General features: G+C 42.5%; 1 protein-coding gene across 1 annotated transcript in view; it reads left to right on the top strand.

The window, feature by feature from the left end:
- The first annotated feature begins 814 nt into the window (after window positions 1–814).
- LOC146670976 (TANK-binding kinase 1-binding protein 1-like) overlaps window positions 815–19325 on the top strand; it is a 35438-nt gene continuing 16927 nt past the window's right edge. Inside the window, exon 1 of the mRNA XM_085405099.1 lies at window positions 815–913. The gene's annotated coding sequence lies outside the window, so the exon portion shown is untranslated. The remainder of the gene's footprint in view (window positions 914–19325) is intronic.

The raw sequence follows: 19325 nt of genomic DNA, 5'->3' as shown, positions 1-19325 counted from the left end.
GCTTGCTCAAAGGGCTCCTTTGACTGTTAGGGTTGTATCCTTATTATTGAAGGGTCTTTACCTTACAATATTAGGCACCTTGAGATGACTGTTGTTTCGATTTGGCGTTTTATAAATAAAATTGAAAATTAAATGTCATCAGGGGAGGAATGAAAGGGGGAAGGGTAGATTGTTTTTGTCTGAATACAATGGGATGGTTAGCACTGTTGCCTCCAGGTCCTGAATTCAATTCCAGCGTCAGGGAAAGGATGGATTTGCATGCGCTCCTCGTGTCTATGTGGGGTCTTTCTGGGTACTCGGCTTCCTCCCAAAGTCACCATATGTGCAGTTAGTGGGGTTAGATAAATGGTGATTCTAAAGTGGCCACACCATAGGTGTGAGTGAATGGTTGTCTGTCTCTCTGTGTTTGCCCTGCAACAGACTGGCGATCTGTCCGGGGTGTACCCTGCCTCTCGTCCTCTGCCATCTGGGACAGGCTTGCTAAGTTGTGTAGGAGGAAGAAGGTGGATAAACGGATATTGTGTTGTGTGTAGACGAAGATCAGATCTCACAGATTGTTGCATGTCCAAAATGATTTTGTTAACCCCTGTATATGCAATCCATCCATCCATCCTTCTCATTCCCCATACCCAATACAGGGTTTTCGTGAGGCTGGTCATAGAATGTGAGAAAGCCTACCTTGTTCAAAAGTGTTTCTTTATGAATAACTCCCCTTTAGACAGTTTAGTAAAAAAGTTTTGCGAGCTGGTTTTCCTCAGTATTCATCTTTTCGCTTACCCTCCCCATGTTGTTAAAAGGGGGAGGGGGAAGTACACTCAACCCCGCTACACACACTGCTGATGTCAGACTCCAGTCATGTCGACCCTCCTCAGGATCAACGATACCATCATGTTCATGGCGTTTCTTCAGAGCCGTGAGTAAAAGTAGCTTTAGTGCCGCATGCGTCTTCTCTCTAATTTCCGATATTGTGCGTGTTGCCGCAATCTACTGTATCTGCTGTCCTGTTATGTTACCGGCTAAAACATGTCTGCATTTCGAAACGGGTCAGGATGACATGCTTTAGTGGCGCAACGGAGGATGCTCTCGGGGAAAAGCATCAGCAACACCGTTGTAGCGATTTTTTTAAAAACACACATTAATTTATTGTTACATCACAGAAAGATTATTTTCTTTTTTACCCGGCTCGACAATAGATTGTATAGATTGCAATATCCCCCTGCAATATAAGCATGGATAGAGAAATATAATGACATACACTTGACACAGTGAGACTGTGTGTTTTTGCGTGTGTGACTATTTGCAGTTATGACTAAAGGAGCAATGGAGATGCGAGGCTTTATCAATCGCATTAGACGTGTTGCCTTCAAGTACTGTCGGGTTTTGGACACTTTGTCAATACCTTAGCTAATTTCCTCTTAAGTGTGCGTGTGTGTGTGTGTGTGTGTGTGTGGGGGGGGGGGGGCTTTCGAAAATGTGCAAATCACAAATCGTGCTATTCACACAATAAGGTTAGTACAGACATGACCCTACTTTTGAAATCGCTTTTGAAATGAGCTGAGATGGCCTATTTATAACTCAGACAAACTGATCATATAAATGGACTGGTTATTATATAGCACTTTTCTACATTATTTATACAACACGACTCATTCATCCATTCACACATATTCTACAGGTGTTAGTAAGTGCTTTCTATCTAACATTTACATGCATTCATTCTCCAGTGAATACATCAGAGAGAAACTTGGTGTTCAGTGTGTGAGGATACTTAGGCATGCAGACTGGAGCAGTGAGGATGGACCACTAACCTTCTTATTAGTAGATCACCTGCGCTACAGCCAAAATAGTATAATACTGTTCTTCCCCAAAACTAATGATCCACTGCATATGAGCACTGTAATAGCTTACCGAATAGAATACATTGAAGCTTAAATTAATATAAAATTTCGGAAAAAGATTAAATGTGCTCTCACTGACGGCCAGCATTGAGTGTTCATCTATTACTGAATGTATAAAATTGCTGGACTAAAATCATCAATCACATTATAGCTAATAATCAAACAGTTTTGTTGTGACACTTGCATGATCAGTTCTTGAATTTTGTGCATAATGATGCATAGCAAAGCATGACTTAAATGTGCCTTTTCTGTGCACACTTGGATGGTCATGCTTTAAAAAAGAGAATGGTCTAAAATAGAGACCTAGTTATATGAGCAGTGCTTACATAACCTAGAGATGGTTATGTGAGAAAATCCCAGTAGATCAACAGTTTCTGAAATACTCACTGATGCCAGACTAGCCCGTTTGGCACCAATGACCATGCCACATGCAATTTCACTTAAATCACCTTTTTTCCCCCCTGTTCTGATACTAAGGCTGGACTTTAATCATTGTGATCACATCTACATGCCTAATTGCACTGAGTTGCTGACACAAAATGCACAGGTTATTGCTAAAATTTGCAATAAGCAGTTCAACAGGTAACCTAATACATTGTCTGGTGAGTGCATACAGAGGGTAAAATAAGTATTGAACACGTCACCAATTTTTTAAGAAAATATATTTCTAAAAGTGCTACTGACATGAAATTCTCATCAAATGTCTCAACCCATCAAACCCACACATGCAAATAAATCAAACCATAGAAGTACATAATTAAATTATGTGTACTAATGATGCAGAAATGACACAGGGAAAAGTTTTCAGGATTCAGGTCAGGTCATTGGCTGGGCTAGTCTAGGAGGTTTACTTTCTTTCTCTATTCAAAGGAGCTTGCAAAGATTTCTTTCTCTATAAGCAAATGAGCGTTTCCTTGGCTGTGTGTTTGGGATTGTTGTTTTGCTGACACGTCCCTCGTTTCACCTTCATCATCCTGGTAGGTGGCAGTGGATTTTTTTTTATCAAAAATGTCTCAGAACATCTTTCCATTCATCTTTCCTTCAATTATATGACACCCCCCCCCCCCCCCCAATGCTGAATGCCAAAAAACAGCCACATACCATGCTGTTCCTACCTCCAAATTTCACTGTTGATATGGTGTTTTTGGGGCGACATGCAGTCTGTTTTTACCTCCAAACATAGTGTGTATTATGGCATCCAAATGCTTTAGTTTTGGTCTTAATTAATCAGGCTATATCCTGGCAGTATTTCACAGGCTTGTCTAAATGTTGGTCAGCAAACTGTAAACGCGGTGTGGTGAGTGTCCATACATGGTTGAGCGCATTATTTATTGCTTTCTTTCAACCAATTCTACCTGCTGATTTCAGGTCTTTCTGTAGCTCTCCACAACTGGTCCTTGGCTCTTGGAAAACTCTTCTGATAATTCTTTTCACTGCCTTCCTGAAATCTTGCGGGGATCACCTGGTCGTGGCCTGCTTATGGTAAAATGATGTTCTTACCAATTCTAGATTATGGCTCCAACAGTGCTCACTGGCACATTCAGTAGTTTAGGAATTCTTCTGTGACAAATCCCATCAAGATGTTTTGCAACAATAAGGTTTCAATGCAATGGCGTGTCCAGCGGGGTGGCCTGGGGGGGCACAGGCCACCCCCCCCCCAACCAGACTGGCCACCCCAGGTGCCACCCCAAAGGTAAAACAATAAAATTCAAACAAATGCACGATTATGTTTTCACGGTGAAGCTCAGATATCCGAGTGTAAGTGAATGCAGCATCGGCTTCTGCGCTATGTGCATCACGTTAGCAAAGGTAGGAGAGCCAAGCACGAAAGACAGCACTGCAGGAAACAATTTTTCGGTGAAAGAAAATGAAGACAGAATAAATGTCCCGGTAAGTAATATTAAGTTTGTTGAGTTTAGTAAACTTCGGTGAAATTAGAATCCCAAGGAGAAAATAACACTTAAAGAATTATTGCAGCCGTCGTATATTTCAGACAGTATGCTACTGAGGGCAGCTAACATAAGAGTTATGAGTTATAAGATATAATCTAAGTCGTAGCATTGCTGTATGGAGCTGCAGATTTGGTTGCAGGTTAACATAGCTGGACTGGCCATCGGGCATACCGGGCATATGCCCGGTGGCTTATTTTTTTTTTTTTTTTTTGTAATGGCATGAACAATGACAGGTGGTGGGCTGGCCAGATGCTGGCAGATGTGTAAAAATAACTCAGTTGTTTGGTGGTGTCTATGGCGGGGCTTCCACAGAGGCCAGCAGGTGGATGAGGGAAGGGGAGGCAGGTGGAGAGCCCCGAGGAGGCCACCAGTCCGAGTGTCAGGTGAACTGAACTTCAGGTAAGAAGTTATGACCTGCAGTCTATCTGGGTCAGATATAAACTAAGTTTAGGTGCAGTTTATTTTCGTTGTGCTGACTTTTTACTGTCAGTTGCAATAACTCGTACTGCGTTCTAGCCAGCTTGATGGAGTTTTTAGGTGGGTGATGTTACTGATAGTGAACTTTATTTTATTCATAAGGTTAGTAGAGTTGCCAACGGCTCCTTAAAAAAATGGGATGGTCCCTCATTCAGAGAAAATATTACACGTTTCGTATTGAGCTGAGAAGACTGAGAAGTCCCGGACTTTAGCTAGAATGGAAAAAGACACAAAGCTGGAGTTATTCTGTCGTTACGCTGCACAGCTGCCTCTTCTTCTCTCATTCTCTCTCCCCTCCCTCTCCTGTTTCTACTTCAATCATAAAACTGATCAATGATCAGCTGATCGGCTTTTCTCTCTTGTTTGTTTATCACTCACTTTGCGCCAGAAAGAGGAAACCTGCAGATGTCGCGCTAAACAACAGCAGCACGTTTAAGCTTGATCAGCTGTTGTCAGAATTTATTTAATATTAATTTCTAGTATCAGCTGATGTTTGCTGGAGCCACAGCTGTAAAGCTGCTGGTCATGATGTCAGTTTGGATATGTGGTGAGAGGGAAACATGAAGATGAAACCAGGAGATGTCCTTACTGAATCATCAGAGCTGAACAGATGATGGAGAAACAAGTTTACCTTTTAGGTGACATGAATGAGTTGAAGGGAAGTTATGAACTGTTTCTGAGAGACAAATAACACCAGGATCCTTTTCTAAGCAGCTGACAGCTGGTAACTGTGCAGGGGCGGGTCTAGGAAGTTTTTGCCAGGGGGCCAGGTAGGGCATTAACAGGGAAAGGGGGCACAAAGAAATACTTTTCTTTCTTATTCTCATTTAAAATATCTAGCTTTTATTAAATAATTATCTAAATCTTACAACCAAAGTTTTTATCTGACGTAAAATGTATAGAAATCATACATATACCAAAAAGACAGTGTACATCACTGTCACAACAGCATTTGTTTTCATTCAAAGTCTTTATGGCTTTAATGGGGCAGGGATAGCTCAGTAGGTAAAGTGGTCGCCCCATGATCGGAAGGTCGGCGGTTTGAATCCACTTAACGGCTACCCTGAGGTACCCCTGAGCAAGGTACCGTCCCTACACACTGCTCCCCGGGCGCCTGCTTAGTGGGCTGCCCACTGCTTCACTGAGTGAATGGGTCAAATGCAGAGAAAAACAAGTAATTTCCCCATGGGGATCAATAAAGTATCCATTATTATTATTATTATTATACCTGGTGGGCCGGTCTGTAGTCAAAATGCCAGATTTTCTGTCCCAGTCCAGCCCTGCAGGTTAATACTGGCAGTGTCACCATGCCAGCTGACTGTATTTCATCATCAGCCAGTGTTGTTCTTCATACATCAATATTACCAAAGTTTACCATAAGGCAGCATAGAAATTATTTACTTGCTTTCAGGTTTCATTCAAATGTTAGTCTTTTCAGTTGTTTCCCCACTTTTTTCCTGTTTCAAAATCAAACACCAGTTTGTGAGAAGATTATCTTCTTTTTTTAACAGGCAGATAAAGTTTTGCATTGGCATTGGCTAATTTGTCAATTGTTTGTTACAAATGTTCGTATTTTAATATTAAAAAATGTTTTTGCCCAAAACATATGTGCACTATGTGTCAGTAAAAATACTATGCAAATATTGCTGTTCTTGAATGCTGAGTAAACACTGACAAAGCACTGATTGTATCTCTTGTACTTTATCAACACAGTATCTAAAAACTTTGCACCGTAGTGGTTAAAATCTCATTCTAATAAGAGTTAAAAGCGCATTCGGTTATTAGGTTTACAGGGTTATTGAATTATGGTTAATGGTTGGTAGAATTTTTTTTAAACATTATCTGCCAATTACATCTGCCACCCTTCTCCAAATCTGTGCCCCTACCTGGCCCCCCCCAACAAAAATTTTCTAGACACGCCACTGTTTCAATGGTCTGGAGAGAGCTCATTGGTTTTTACCCATCATGAGATGTTTCTTGGTAATGAGACACATTTTTTAAAATAGGTCAGTTGGGACTGAATCAGCTGACGTTAATTCCTGTTTTATTTTGACAGTGTCTGTGTACTACTGTGTGTTCAATTTTGCTTTCCCTGTCCTGTTAGTTCATCGTTTAATTATCCTGTGTGTATTTTAGTCTCCCCCTGCTTGTTGTTGCGTCATCCCTGTTTGCTGTGTGATTCCCTGTACCCTATACTTTCCATGTTTTCTAGTTCCCAGTTCCTAATTTCTCCCTCGTTAGAGTTTTTTAGTGATGTTCCGTTTGAAGCGGAGGCTCCGGTGCAGAAAACCAAAAACAACACACTGCTTCTGAAGCAGTGTCGAGGCTTGGTTCGGCTAACCTGAGTCACATGATCAGTGATGTGTGAAGCTTCATTTGGTACGTCTCTGCTTCAATACCTGTTTCCATGGTTTATAATGAAGGGAATCATTGGCAGGATTTGTGCTGTGTTGTTGTGATTTTGTGTGAGAGAGCGAAGTGTGTGACATATTGAGAGACATGGAGCCAGCGAGAAAGAGAGGACATTCTGCCTATTCCTAAAGAAAAATAAATAGAACAGTCTTATGTGTTGTTTTTATTTTACTAGTTTTTAAAAAATTCTACCCCAAGGTAAAAAAGTACCTAAAATACATTATAGATATAAGTTATAATATATTATATACAAGTGTAGCTGTGCATTGGTTAATTACATAACCATGTGGAAATGGGGACCTTACAGCACAAGCATACTCCCAACCTATTATAAGAGCGTGTTGTATATTATTATAAAGAATGTTTTGCTTTCAAATGTCAAGAAGTCAAACAAAAGGAGACCATAACACAGCACGTTTAAGAAAAAGTTTATTTATCAAAAGTATTTATTAATCAAATAATCATTCTTTTTCACTCCCCCCCGCCCCCCCATAAATACATACATACATTCATACATACATAAAAACATGTTCAAAGCACCTCAGTCACATGATATTAAACAGAAACTGTCAACTCAGCTCTGTAGGAAGCAGTTCATTTCAAGCTGTTTATTCAAGCTGCTCTTCATACTTTTGGCCACAAGATGGCACAAAAGAGGACTGTTGAACAGCTTCGAGTAATGAAACCTTTTTGAATACAAGCTTCAATGTTTCAGAAAGCTTAATTTGGCCATCATAGCTGCCACCTTAAAACTAATTCCCTTGTGTTCGAGTCCTGTGTTTGGGTTCTGCCTTGCCTGTCACACAGCCACATATGACATTCAATCTGTATAGGGATTAAAAATACAGAGTACAATACAGACAGTTTTACTAGTTCTCCTACTTTAAATGCTACTGAAACCTGTACAAGCCAACCAATAACAGAGGAATATAACGACACAGACGGCATAACATTATGGCCACTTGCCTTATATTCTGTTGGTCCCCCTTTTACTGCCAAAAGAAACATGGGGAGTCATGGACTATGCTAGACTGTAGTATCTGACAACAAGATGTTAGCAAAGATTCTTTGAGTTCTGTAAGTTGTGAGATAGGACCTCCTGGATTGGAATTGCTTATCCAGCTGTGTGTGTGTGATATTCTCTGTTTGACTTGGTTTGTTGAAGTGTTCAGTTTTGAGTTGTATGGAGGGGATTTTTACTTAGGTTGTGTTTTTGTTCATATTTGGTATTTATAGTTATCATTTTTAGATTTTCTTCAGGGTTGTTTTTTCTGTCCTCCTGTGTTCCCTTTGTCAAGTCTGCCTTTCTCTTAGATCTTCCGTGCTTAGTCAGTCTTGTCTTCATGTTTATTTATCTTTTGTCTATGTCACGTTCTTTTGTCTTCGTCCCTGTCTGTGTTTATGCATCTTGTTTTATTCTTTATATGTCTTTACATGTGCTCTGAAGCCTCGGCACAGTACCTCCCATCACTGTGTTCCCTGTGTGTTTCGCATTTCCCCATTAGTATCCTGAGTTTCTTGTAATTTTGCCCCGTCTACTTTTTTGTAAAGTTGTTTTGAGTTTAGTTCTGTCTCTGAGTTCTGCATATTGGGTCTCAACCTGCCTGCTACACAGCAACGCATGACACCAGCACATCAGAAAACAGAGACAGACTCTTTAGTGGAGATATCATCTGAATTTCAGGAGCGGGACCACTCCTCCTTCACTCCCCCTCCGGCCTCAGGCTATAACCCCCCCCCCCTCCAATACCTGCTGTTCTCATTTTCATGCTCCCCCTGCCCCCCCCCCCCCCCCCCTTTTCTTTCTGCTCTTCTCCTCTTCTCCTCTCCTCTCTTCCTTTCCTCCATTTATTTCTCGTTAGTACATGGGGATCTGCCCGGCCCGAGAGCCGTTGCCAGTCCCCTTCAAGGCCTTCCCCAAACCGCAGCACTATACACACTTCCTCATCCCTCATTGCCCATCGTTACCGAGGAAGTGGTCCCTGCTAGTGAATTGTCATTGTAGCAATGAAGCATTAAACAACGAAACTGAGTTGCAATTCTCTCAGTGCGAAAAGAAGAAAAAATAAAGTAAACAAAAGAGATTACACATTCAAATCCACTTCCAAATCCAGTCCCAGCTGAAGTTGATCAGACCCCAGCTTGCATCCCAGCAGCAACCGTCCATGGATCATGGATATGGATGTTTTAGCAATGTGCTGGGGGAACTTCAATTGCTTCCCCAAATGGGGTTGTAGCTTCCAGGCTGTGTAGAGAAGACCTGACCTTGTCCTTTGCTGTTGGCAGGACTTCTCTCCAGCTTTGACAAAGGCAATTCTCCTCTTCGTGGCAAGATGTTATTTCCCAGAGAAGATTGCATTGCCAATGCTTTCTGCCACTGCTTTCAGCATTTGGTTGTTACGCCAGTGGTAGCAACCTTCTGCAGAGCCTTTGGACATCTACTCTGTAGATGTTCTAAGTATCCCCTTTTTGAGCATAGCTGACAGATTGGTGTCTCATGGTTGCCCCACATAATAGAGATTGGCTGGGCTTGGTAGGGCATGGATGAGGAATCAGACACAATGGACATCCGCTTGCATGATGTTCCTCAGGTGATTTTCCACTGTAGCTTACGTTTTGTCCAGGCCACCTGCTGCCTGAGCCCCACTGTCCTACACATTTGCTCTTCCTTCACATCTGCTCAGTCCTCTTCTTGGATTATGTGGTCTCTCTCATTTTCTCTAGCCTTGTCCATGTGAGGCTTTGGGGGGGGGGGGGGGGGGGGGGGGGGGGACAAGCAAGCTCTCCTGGATGCCAGTGTACCCACCAAATCCTTCTGCCTGAAGAATGACTTGGCCACCTCCACAGCTCTCTCTGCCTGTTCAGTGATACAACTTTTAAAACTTTTCACTAGCTGCCCTGATATGGAGGGGATGCCAATCCTATCTAAGAAAGATGGAATTTGTCAGCCACTTTCCCCCTTTTTAGCACCATAGAGTTTGATTTGGTGGGCTTAGTGCTCATCCTTGCCCAGGTAAAGGTGAAGTTTCTCAAGGCCTTGCAAGATGTCCTTACCTCCTGGATATTACAACAACATCAGTTAACTCCTGGAACTGATTTTGTTGTAACAGTCAGGTCATCCATAAATGCTCTTATCGGATGACTAAGATGGTACATCTGGTTATAATCCCTTTTTCCTGCCGATGACAATCTGATGTTTCTGTCCTAGAAGTGACGGTCAACATGAAGATCCTTGCTACTCTGCTCTCCGAAGGGTCCCCAACCTTCTACCTCCTTAGGATGTCTTGAAGGTCAGCTTGTTTCTTCTTTCTTCTCACTACACCTTATATGTTTTTTGAAGGTATGGAGCTCTTGCCTCAGCTGGATCTTGATGGCTCTGGTGTAAGTGGTTCTTGTGTAAGTGGGCTTGGTATCTACTTTCTTGACAACACTGAATCTTTCTGCTGCATAGCCGCAAATTATGTTAGTCATTGTATGGAGTCGGCGGTGTGAAGGCACCTGAAGGCCAGTACTTATGAGTGGATTCAAGCACAGACACAATACAGAGCAGTGTTAAGGTTTTTACAAGTTTTATTGTAAACACAGGAAGAACAACCTGGACCAGAAGCTGCTGTTGACTGTCTACCGCACCTCATTGGAGAGCATGGTTTCCTATTGCCTGAGTGTCTGGCCCACAGATGAGAACAGGAAGCATGCACATAGGGTAACACTGCTGAAAAAAATCTTCCGCCACCCTGGAGGCCGTCAATTGCTCCTGTCTCAGGAAAACAAGGGCCATCACAGGTGGCCTCTTGCATCTTGCCTGCCACCTGTTTGACCCGTTGCCCTCCAGACGGTATCTTAGGTTTATAAGGTTCTCACACCTCCAGACTCACAAACAGCTTTCCCCCCTGGGTTATCTGGATTTTAAAAAAGAGATCATTTATCCTTCAGATGCAGATGTACAACTGAGTCTAAAGGTCTCTCTTTCAAGGATGCCAATGTTAAAATTTTGGATAGAGAAAACAGATGGCTTGAAAGAGGAGTGAAAGAGGAGGTGGCTACGACACCAACAGTCTGATGTCTATAATCCAGCTTTTGAGATCCCTTCCCAGACACCTTAACATATAGCACTCACATCCTGGGCCATTTGACCTCAATAAATAATATAAATCACATGATAGGGTGGGGCTAGGTTTCACTATGGGTTCACCTGAAACCTTGGCTGATTGTGTCCCACACCGTTTTCACACCTTGGCTCGTGTGATTAGGTAGAGGATCGATACAGGGTCCATGACCCTCTTGCGGACACTCCCATAGGGCTTAAAATCTGGGACTCTCAACCAATTGCACCTAGAACTGAAGAAGCTTCTTGGATGAGAGGTGAAACGTCTTCAAGAAAACTTAAAGAAGTCCAGACTCTTTTATTTCCAAGCTCCTTAGACTACGACGACCTGGATGACTGAGAACCTTCACAGATACATTTAAAATGCTTCTCCTGACACACTTCAATAATCAGGCTCCATCTTATTGTAAAGACCTCCTAGTCCCATCTCACCCTAATAGTGGTGACTTGTGGTTCTTTAAAAGTATAATGGTAGGCAGAGCCTTCAGCTTTCAGGAGCTTCTATTGTGGAACCTGCACCATCGCTTGCCACGTGGCCAACCCCTGGACAAGCTTCGCCGTCGGCGCTGGACAAGTCAAGGCCGACCACGCAGAAGGCAGTGGCAGCGCGTTAACAGTTCAGGAGGCCGAAGCTGAAGCTGGACCATGCGAGGCTGATGCTGGGGCTGGACCAGGCATGGATGAGGATGCTTGACGCTGCAGGCGTGGATGAGGATGCTGCGAAGCTGAAGCTGATGCTGAAGCTGCAGGTGAGGCTTAAGCTGCAGGTGAGGATGATGTCAATGCTGCAGACGAGGATGATGCTAATGCTGCAGATGACAGCGTGGATGTTGTAGGTGGCAGCGCTGCAGGCGATGGCATGGAAGCCGCAGGCGGTGGCGCTGCAGACGACGGCGCGATAGACGGCGGTGATGGCTGGACGGGCTTCTTGGAAGCAGCAAGCAGCAAGCTGAAGCAACTCCTCGGACCTCCCAGCAAAAGCAGGATGCTGGAGCAGTTTCTCGGACCCCCCAGCAGAAGCTGCCAATGATGGTTATGGCTGGACGGGCTCCTCGGACCCCCCAGCGAAAACAGTCACAGAACCAGCAGGCACGTGGGCTTCTGGCACACATGAGGCAAAACCAGCAGGCATGGGGGCCTCTGGCACACATGAGACAAAATCAGCAGGTGTAGGAGCAGACACACACTATAAATACACACAAGGTAATGAGGGAATGACACACAGGAGGGGAGCACAGCCGAACCTAATTCACAAGACGAGACACAGACCTACAAAGTAAAACAGGAAACACACAGACTGTTTTACAACACAAATTCGGGGATACGAACAGAGCACAGAGGACAGATAAGATAAGATAAGATAAGATAACTCTTTATTGTCATTGCACAGTCATACATAGTACAGTAGTACAATGAAATTGGAAAAACTGTCCTACGTCGGCACTACATATAACACAACACGACACGATATGACACATCACAACGTAACAAACAACACAACACAGTATATTAACTTAGTATAAAAAAGAAGAATAAGTGTATGTGTATTGCACACTGTTATTATTGCACATTAATTATTATTGCACCTTGTTATAAATATAAATATTATTGTTATCGTTTTAAACATTGTTACCTCCCCCTAAAAAGTCCAGGGAGGTATCCAGTCAGGTCAGCTATTTACATTGATCAGGGCTATTGCCCTGTTGTAAAAGCTGTCCTTGAGTCTATTTGTTCGGGACCTCAGCAGCCTGAACCTCCTGCCAGACGGCAGCAGCTTAAACACCCGGTGTCCTGGGTGTGTGCAGTCCCGTAGGATGCTGCGTGCCCTCTTGAGACAGCGAGTGCTGTACAGGTCCTTCAGGGAGGGAAGAGGATGTCCAATGATTTTTTGGGCCATGTTGATGACCCTCTGGAGTGCCTTTCTGTGTGCTGTGGTGCAGCTGGAGAACCACACACCGATGCAATATGTCAGCACACTTTCAATGGAGCAGCGGTAGAAGACGGTCAGCAGCTCCTTCTTCAGGTCCATTTTTCTGAGGATTCTCAGAAAGTGGAGACGCTGTTGGGCCTTCTTTAAGACCGCAGAGGTGTTAGAGCTCCATTGGAGGTCTGTGTCTATGTGCACACCCAGAAACTTGAAACTGGAGACCCTTTCCACGCACTCCCCGTTGATGCTGACAGGCTGCAGCTCGGACTTCCTCCTTCTGAAGTCAACTACCAGTTCTTTTGTTTTGGTGGTATTGAGGTCCAGGTTGTTGTCTGCACACCAATCTGACAGCCTCTGAACTTCAGCTCTGTATGCAGTCTCATCTCCCCCTGAGATGAGCCCCACCACAGTGGTATCATCTGCAAACTTGATGACTGTGTTGTCTGGGTGGGAACTAACACAGTCATGTGTGTACAGAGTGTACAGTAGGGGACTCAGTACACAGCCTTGTGGAGAGCCGGTGTTGAGGCTGAGGGCTGAGGTAGGGCTGATAAAACACGGAAGCACCAAACCCTGAGAACTAATACAAAATTAGAATTAACACAAAACACAAGATGAAACCAAAAGGAAACACAAAACGCTGGGTCACCGACCCAGGACCATGACAATCTCTAATAATCGGCTATGTACCACAGGACTTCAAGCTGGCTGTAGTTAAACCTTTACTCAAAAAGCCATCTCTAGCCCCAGCTGTCTTAGCTAATTATAGGCCAATCTCCAACCTTCCTTTCATATCAAAAATCCTTGAAAGAGTAGATGTCAAACAGCTAACAGATAATCTGCAGAGGAATGGCTTATTTGAAGTTTCAGTCAAGTTTCAGAGCTCATCACAGCACAGAAACAGCTTTAGTGAAGGTTACAAATGATCTTCTTATGGCCTCTGACAGTAGACTCATCTCTGTGCCCTTACTGCTAGACCTCAGTGCAGCGTTCGATACTGTTGACCATAATATCCTATTAGAGCGATTAGAGCATGCTGTAGGTATTACAGGTACTGCGCTGCAGTGGTTTGTATCATATCTATCTAATAGAATCCAATTTGTGCATGTAAATGGAGAGTCCTCTTCACACACTGAGGTCAACTATGGAGTTCCACAGGGTTCAGTGCTAGGACCAATCCTGTTTACATTATACATGCTTCCCCTAGGCAGTATCATTAGAAGACATAGCATACATTTTCACTGCTATGCTGATGACACCCAGCTCTATCTATCTATGAAGACAGATAACAAACACCAATTAGTTAAACTGCAATTAGTTAAAGACATAAAGACCTGTATGGCCGCTAACTTTCTGCTTCTTAATTTAGATAAAACTGAGGTTATTGTACTTGGCCCTGAAAATCATAGAAATATGGTATCTAACCAGATTCTTACTAACAGTGTTACTAAAACCATTTAACTCAGTTACATCACTGCCACATTAATCCTAGAAGCACTTCGGTATAAGATGAAACTCCACAGATACAAAGAAAAAGAAGAATGGAAGCCAAAATCAGTAAGGATGTTAGTTAACTAATGATAAAGAGGTACAACAGGGTTTCCATAACAGAGGGTCTGGAATATGCCACACAGAGACTCACAGCTCTGGTCACTTAGCTCAAGAGATATACCAGAGAAGCAGAGGCCAAAAGAATAAATGGCCTGGTCTCCAAAGATCCATCCATGGTGTATTGTCAGCTTCAAGGGCAGACCTACCCAGAAATGAAAATAAGCAATATTAGAAGAACATCTGAGAGAAAAAGGTGTCCCACTACACCAATGCCAAGTGGCTGGTGGGCCTAAGAGTAGGAAAAAAGCAACCTCACAAAGGAAGGTATCCAACAACAGCATGAAGAGTTGGAGAGCACCAGGACCAGACATTGTCCCACAACTACTGAATGAAGAAGCTAATAGCAATCTATGGATTGCAGTACAAATAAAATGTCTGCTAACAGTATGTACTCATTCATACTGTCCAACACAGGGCAGAACAATAGCTATCAAAGGGGTAAAACAACATCAAGCTATTGGCCAATTATCTGCCTCTCCACAACATGGAAGCTCCTCTCAGATATCATAGCAACCAAGTTGAATAAGCACATGAGTGAGATATGAGCACACTTCAGAGACATATTGCAAAAAAAACAAAAAACAACAACAACAGGGCGTAAAGCCCCAGCTATTGGTTCACAGAACAGTTGACCAGACAGACCCGAGCATTGTCTGTATTGGCTACAAGGCACTCTGTGACTCAATGCACAGCACATGGATACTGGAGTCCTTAGCACTATACAAGGTTAATAATGCACTTATAACATTCATCAGGAACTCAGTGTTGAACGTGGAAGACAACACTGAAGGCCAACTCCAAGGCACTATCTACCTTCAAGTGCAGAATATACCAAGGTCCCTGCAGCTATTCCGCATAGGCCTCAACCCCCTAAGCCAGCTCATCACGAAGAGTGGAAGAGACTGGAATATACATTCAGGACTAGAATGACCATCAGATACCTTGTGTACATGAATAACATCAAGCTGTATACTACTTCAAGTAAGACATTAACTCACCTTCAATACATATGCCCCACTAGTCATCAGATACCCAGCTGGAATAATAAGTTGGCCAATAGAGGAGATAAATCCCACTGAAGCCAGACCAAGAAAAAAACCAAAAAACATGACATTTCTTTTCTTTGTATTTTCTACTTATTTGGGGCAAGAGTAACAATAATCTTTGTATTTTTATTCAAAGAACCCCATAGATTTTTATATTTAATCATACTTCAGAAGTAATTTTAGCATTAACTTCATGTAGTAGAATTAAAGGTGTCTGTAACAGAACCTTTAAACCTAGTTCACACTTTAAACCTGGTGAGGCGTGATTGCAGATGTCACTCAGGTGCATCTGTGGTCCATGCAGCGGCACCGCAGACCACGCGCCTCCACATATCATATAAACTCCAATAAATAATCAGAAGAGTTTTTGCGGCGGCATCCTTCCGTGTCAAGAAGTGATGTTGTAACATTCAGACAGGTGTTCTTTCAGGTATGCCAGCATCAGTGTGCATGACTGAGAAGTCCTGTCCATGAGTGGCAGTCTCAATCGCATGCGTCGCAGACACAAGGAGACGTCTGATGAGGCTGGTGTTTGTCTGCCTCCCTTCTGGCTCTCTTTTCAGAGATGTGTGCAGCCCTGTTTTCCTCTGCCTTTTCCACTCCCCTCCTGACAGTGAGGCGCCAGACTGAGCGATCAAGTGTGCCGGGTTTCCATGCCATGGTATTTATGCTGCACAGTTTCATGTCTTTTTTACATCTTTAAAGTGCAGCCGTGGGTGCTTGGTCTTGCTTGGTCGCAAGCCCTTCATCAACTCGCCAGGTCCTTCAAGGATGCAGCCAAGTTCCATTTGACTGATGTGGCCAAGACAATGAAGGTGCCACTCACAAAGAAGGGCAAACATGCTGTCCATGTTTGTGGATTTCAGGACCTCTGAATTGGGCACTTTGTTTAGTCTTTGAATCCACAGAATGCACTGCAGGCACCTCAGGTGGAAGTTTTCTCTCATGCCTCATGTAGTTGGTCGAGGCTTCACTGCTATAAAGAATGATTGTAGGTTGTACCCATCTATAGCGATGTTTTGGGGGGTGATCTTTACCCCGTGCCATGACTTGCATCTTCTTTAAACTTACAGCAAGCCTGAATTCCTTGTAAGCATAGAAGAGAGAAGTAACAAGCTGTTTCAAGTGTCTTCCTTGTGGGATGTTAAGCCTGTGTCATCAGCAAAGAGCAACTCAAGTATAGAGTAGAAACTAGGGCTGAACGATTATGGAAAATAATCTAATTGCGATTTTTTGCCCCAATATTGCGATTGCGATGCGATATGCGATTATTTTTTAAGGTCTTTGTCTTCTGTATTATTAAACAAAGACAAGCAATACATCATGGCCAATACTATATTACATTAATTTTAAACTGTTCTTTCCTGGAAGACAGACCTCTGTTATGATGACATGAGGTGATGCATGAATTGATGACTGACATTTTTATTTAACTTCTTCAATCACAACAGTATATTTGAACATACACAATAGTTTATTTTTAGCTTACAAACATCTGAGCATAAAGTGCTGACAAGGAACCCTGGTGTAAACATTAAAATGAAAGTCAGTGCAATGTGCAGATTGCAGAAATATACATAAAAAAATCAGTGGCTTTACCACACTCAGTTTTTCGACATCTGTGAACTACTAGACAGTCATTCAATTAAAAAATAATATTAAATAAATAAAACTAATAAATAAAAAATACACACATCTTACTGATCTCTGCAGTCAGTAACATTACACATAAAGTGCAAACATAATAGCAATTGTATAAACACACACACAAACACGCCTTTAAAATTTAAAGGCGTGAAATTGGACGGTCTAGCCTTCTGATTAGCGTCACCGCTGTCTCGGTGGAGTTTAATAAACTCGGCCGTCTGCTTCTTGCTATCTAAAATATAACCAGACACTGGTGTAAATTCTCGACTGTCTCATACTTCTGTTTAATAAGTTTTCTGTTTGACGTTTAGTCAGCTGTGTGAAAACCAAGGAGGAACCCACCCGGGGGATTAATAAAGTTTTATTTTATCTAATCTAATAACTTTAATCTCAGCCAAACCGATTTACTCACGAACAAACAAAACACTGAAAAAAGCCCAACAATAACATTTTTAGGTCGTCTAAGTGACTTATATATTACGTTTAACCCGAGCAGCGAAACTCCGCGGTGATCTGAAAATGATGTGCCGGGAGTTGTGCCGTTCTCGGCCGCATCAGTAACCCTCGAGCTGGTGGGTAGCAGACGCCTCTGAAAACGTCGAAGCACTTTTGCAAATATGGGATATCTTGATAAACCGAGCAGATATTTGATGTTTACACAACTACTTTCTCGCCTGAAAATATGTTAAAAGTTTATTTTGTGACCCAGAAAGATTAGTATGAGTAATTTTAAAACTTAGTAGCGGCCGCCATTGCTGGAAACTGGAGTTTGGCTGGGCCGCGCTATGAATTCTGGGATATGGTAGTAATTTGGACAGCCTTCGGCGCGTCGCTGTGACGTAATCGGTCTACAAATGCGGCCTCAGGAGGATGCAGCCCATGAATTTGGACATGTCCAGAGTATAATCGCAGCCTTTGCGGTTAGAAAATTGCACTTGATCATGTCGCGATATTATCGCAAATGCGATATATCGTTCAGCCCTAGTAGAAACAGTGTGTGGATAACATGGATGTAGACTCCACTGTGTTTGTGTTTTAGTGAAGGGGTAACCATGTGATGAATACATACGGGCTTGCTCTGGTCTGTCCTTGGCTGATGCTGATTGTGCTTCTGTAAAAATCCCTTAATAATACAGCTAAGTGAATTGATTTGAAAATTTAGAGCCAAAATGGGGAAAACGACGACAAACACAGGCAGTATGTGGGCTGAATGTGTGTGAGAGAGGCAGAGACTTTGATGTGAGGGGTGGGGTGGTAGGGGGTGCATTGGAATTATGTTTTTTGTTACATTCAGCATGAACAAAATGTGTGGTTTTAACCATGGTCACATGTTTGAGTGACTCTCTGCTGCCAGCCATTCCTTTTTCTTTCCTTTTTTTATTTGAAAATATTAATTTCAAGTAAACCGATATGAATCAGTATGCATTAGAACAGTATCCAGAATCACAAGCAATAGATTACATGTTGTTTCTGTTCCACAAACTGTCCTGAGCTGTTGTTGGTCTGTTAAAGATCCATATGCAAACTGTATACCATTAAGGATATTTGGAATGGATATTTGCAGTTAATCAATCAATCAATAAAATATACAGTACTGTGAAAACAGTGGGGAGCCACCCCTCATTACATTTTGCTTCCAAGGAGATGTTCTGGTGGAGTTGCTCTCCGGGGTTTTTGAAGACCTTTCAAACCATAACAAAATCTCTTGTTTGTTAGGCAACTGTTCGGCCACCGTCATATATAAATCAGTTAAGCATAAAAAGGCACACACCACAAGAGACAAAACAGTACTGTATCTACATATAAAAAATAATAGAACAGACAGACAGAATCGGAGACACTGACACACTAGATGAGAGATGGATCTGGCTGATCACTTGATCTACTACTACTTGCTGAAGAAATAGTCTCAGTGGAATGGTGGCATTCAAGAAGCCATTCCTAATAAAGGGAAATGGGAACAAAAGGATAAGTAACCAAAATTACACACAAACTGGACTGGACGTTATTTGGAGCAGGTGGAGTGATGAATCCAAATTCAATTTCTTTTGACTCAAATATTTATTATCTGTTTGTTAACAGGTATGGACTGTACAGAGAGTACCAAAAGGCATCGTCATGGCTGCATTTCTGACAATAGTGTTGGATGTTGTAACTCAAAGTTTTGGATGTCAAAACTGATGATAATGATGGATCACGATGGAATAATATATCACCATTCAGCAGTATTTTTGGTTAGCTCCCATCAAT

Source organism: Rhamphochromis longiceps, linkage group LG4 (assembly GCF_057381845.1).
Source record: "Rhamphochromis longiceps isolate RC_006_pf linkage group LG4, R_longiceps_female_GT1.1, whole genome shotgun sequence".
NCBI classification, from domain to species: domain Eukaryota; kingdom Metazoa; phylum Chordata; class Actinopteri; order Cichliformes; family Cichlidae; genus Rhamphochromis; species Rhamphochromis longiceps.
This window is presented reverse-complemented; position numbering and strand designations above follow the sequence as displayed.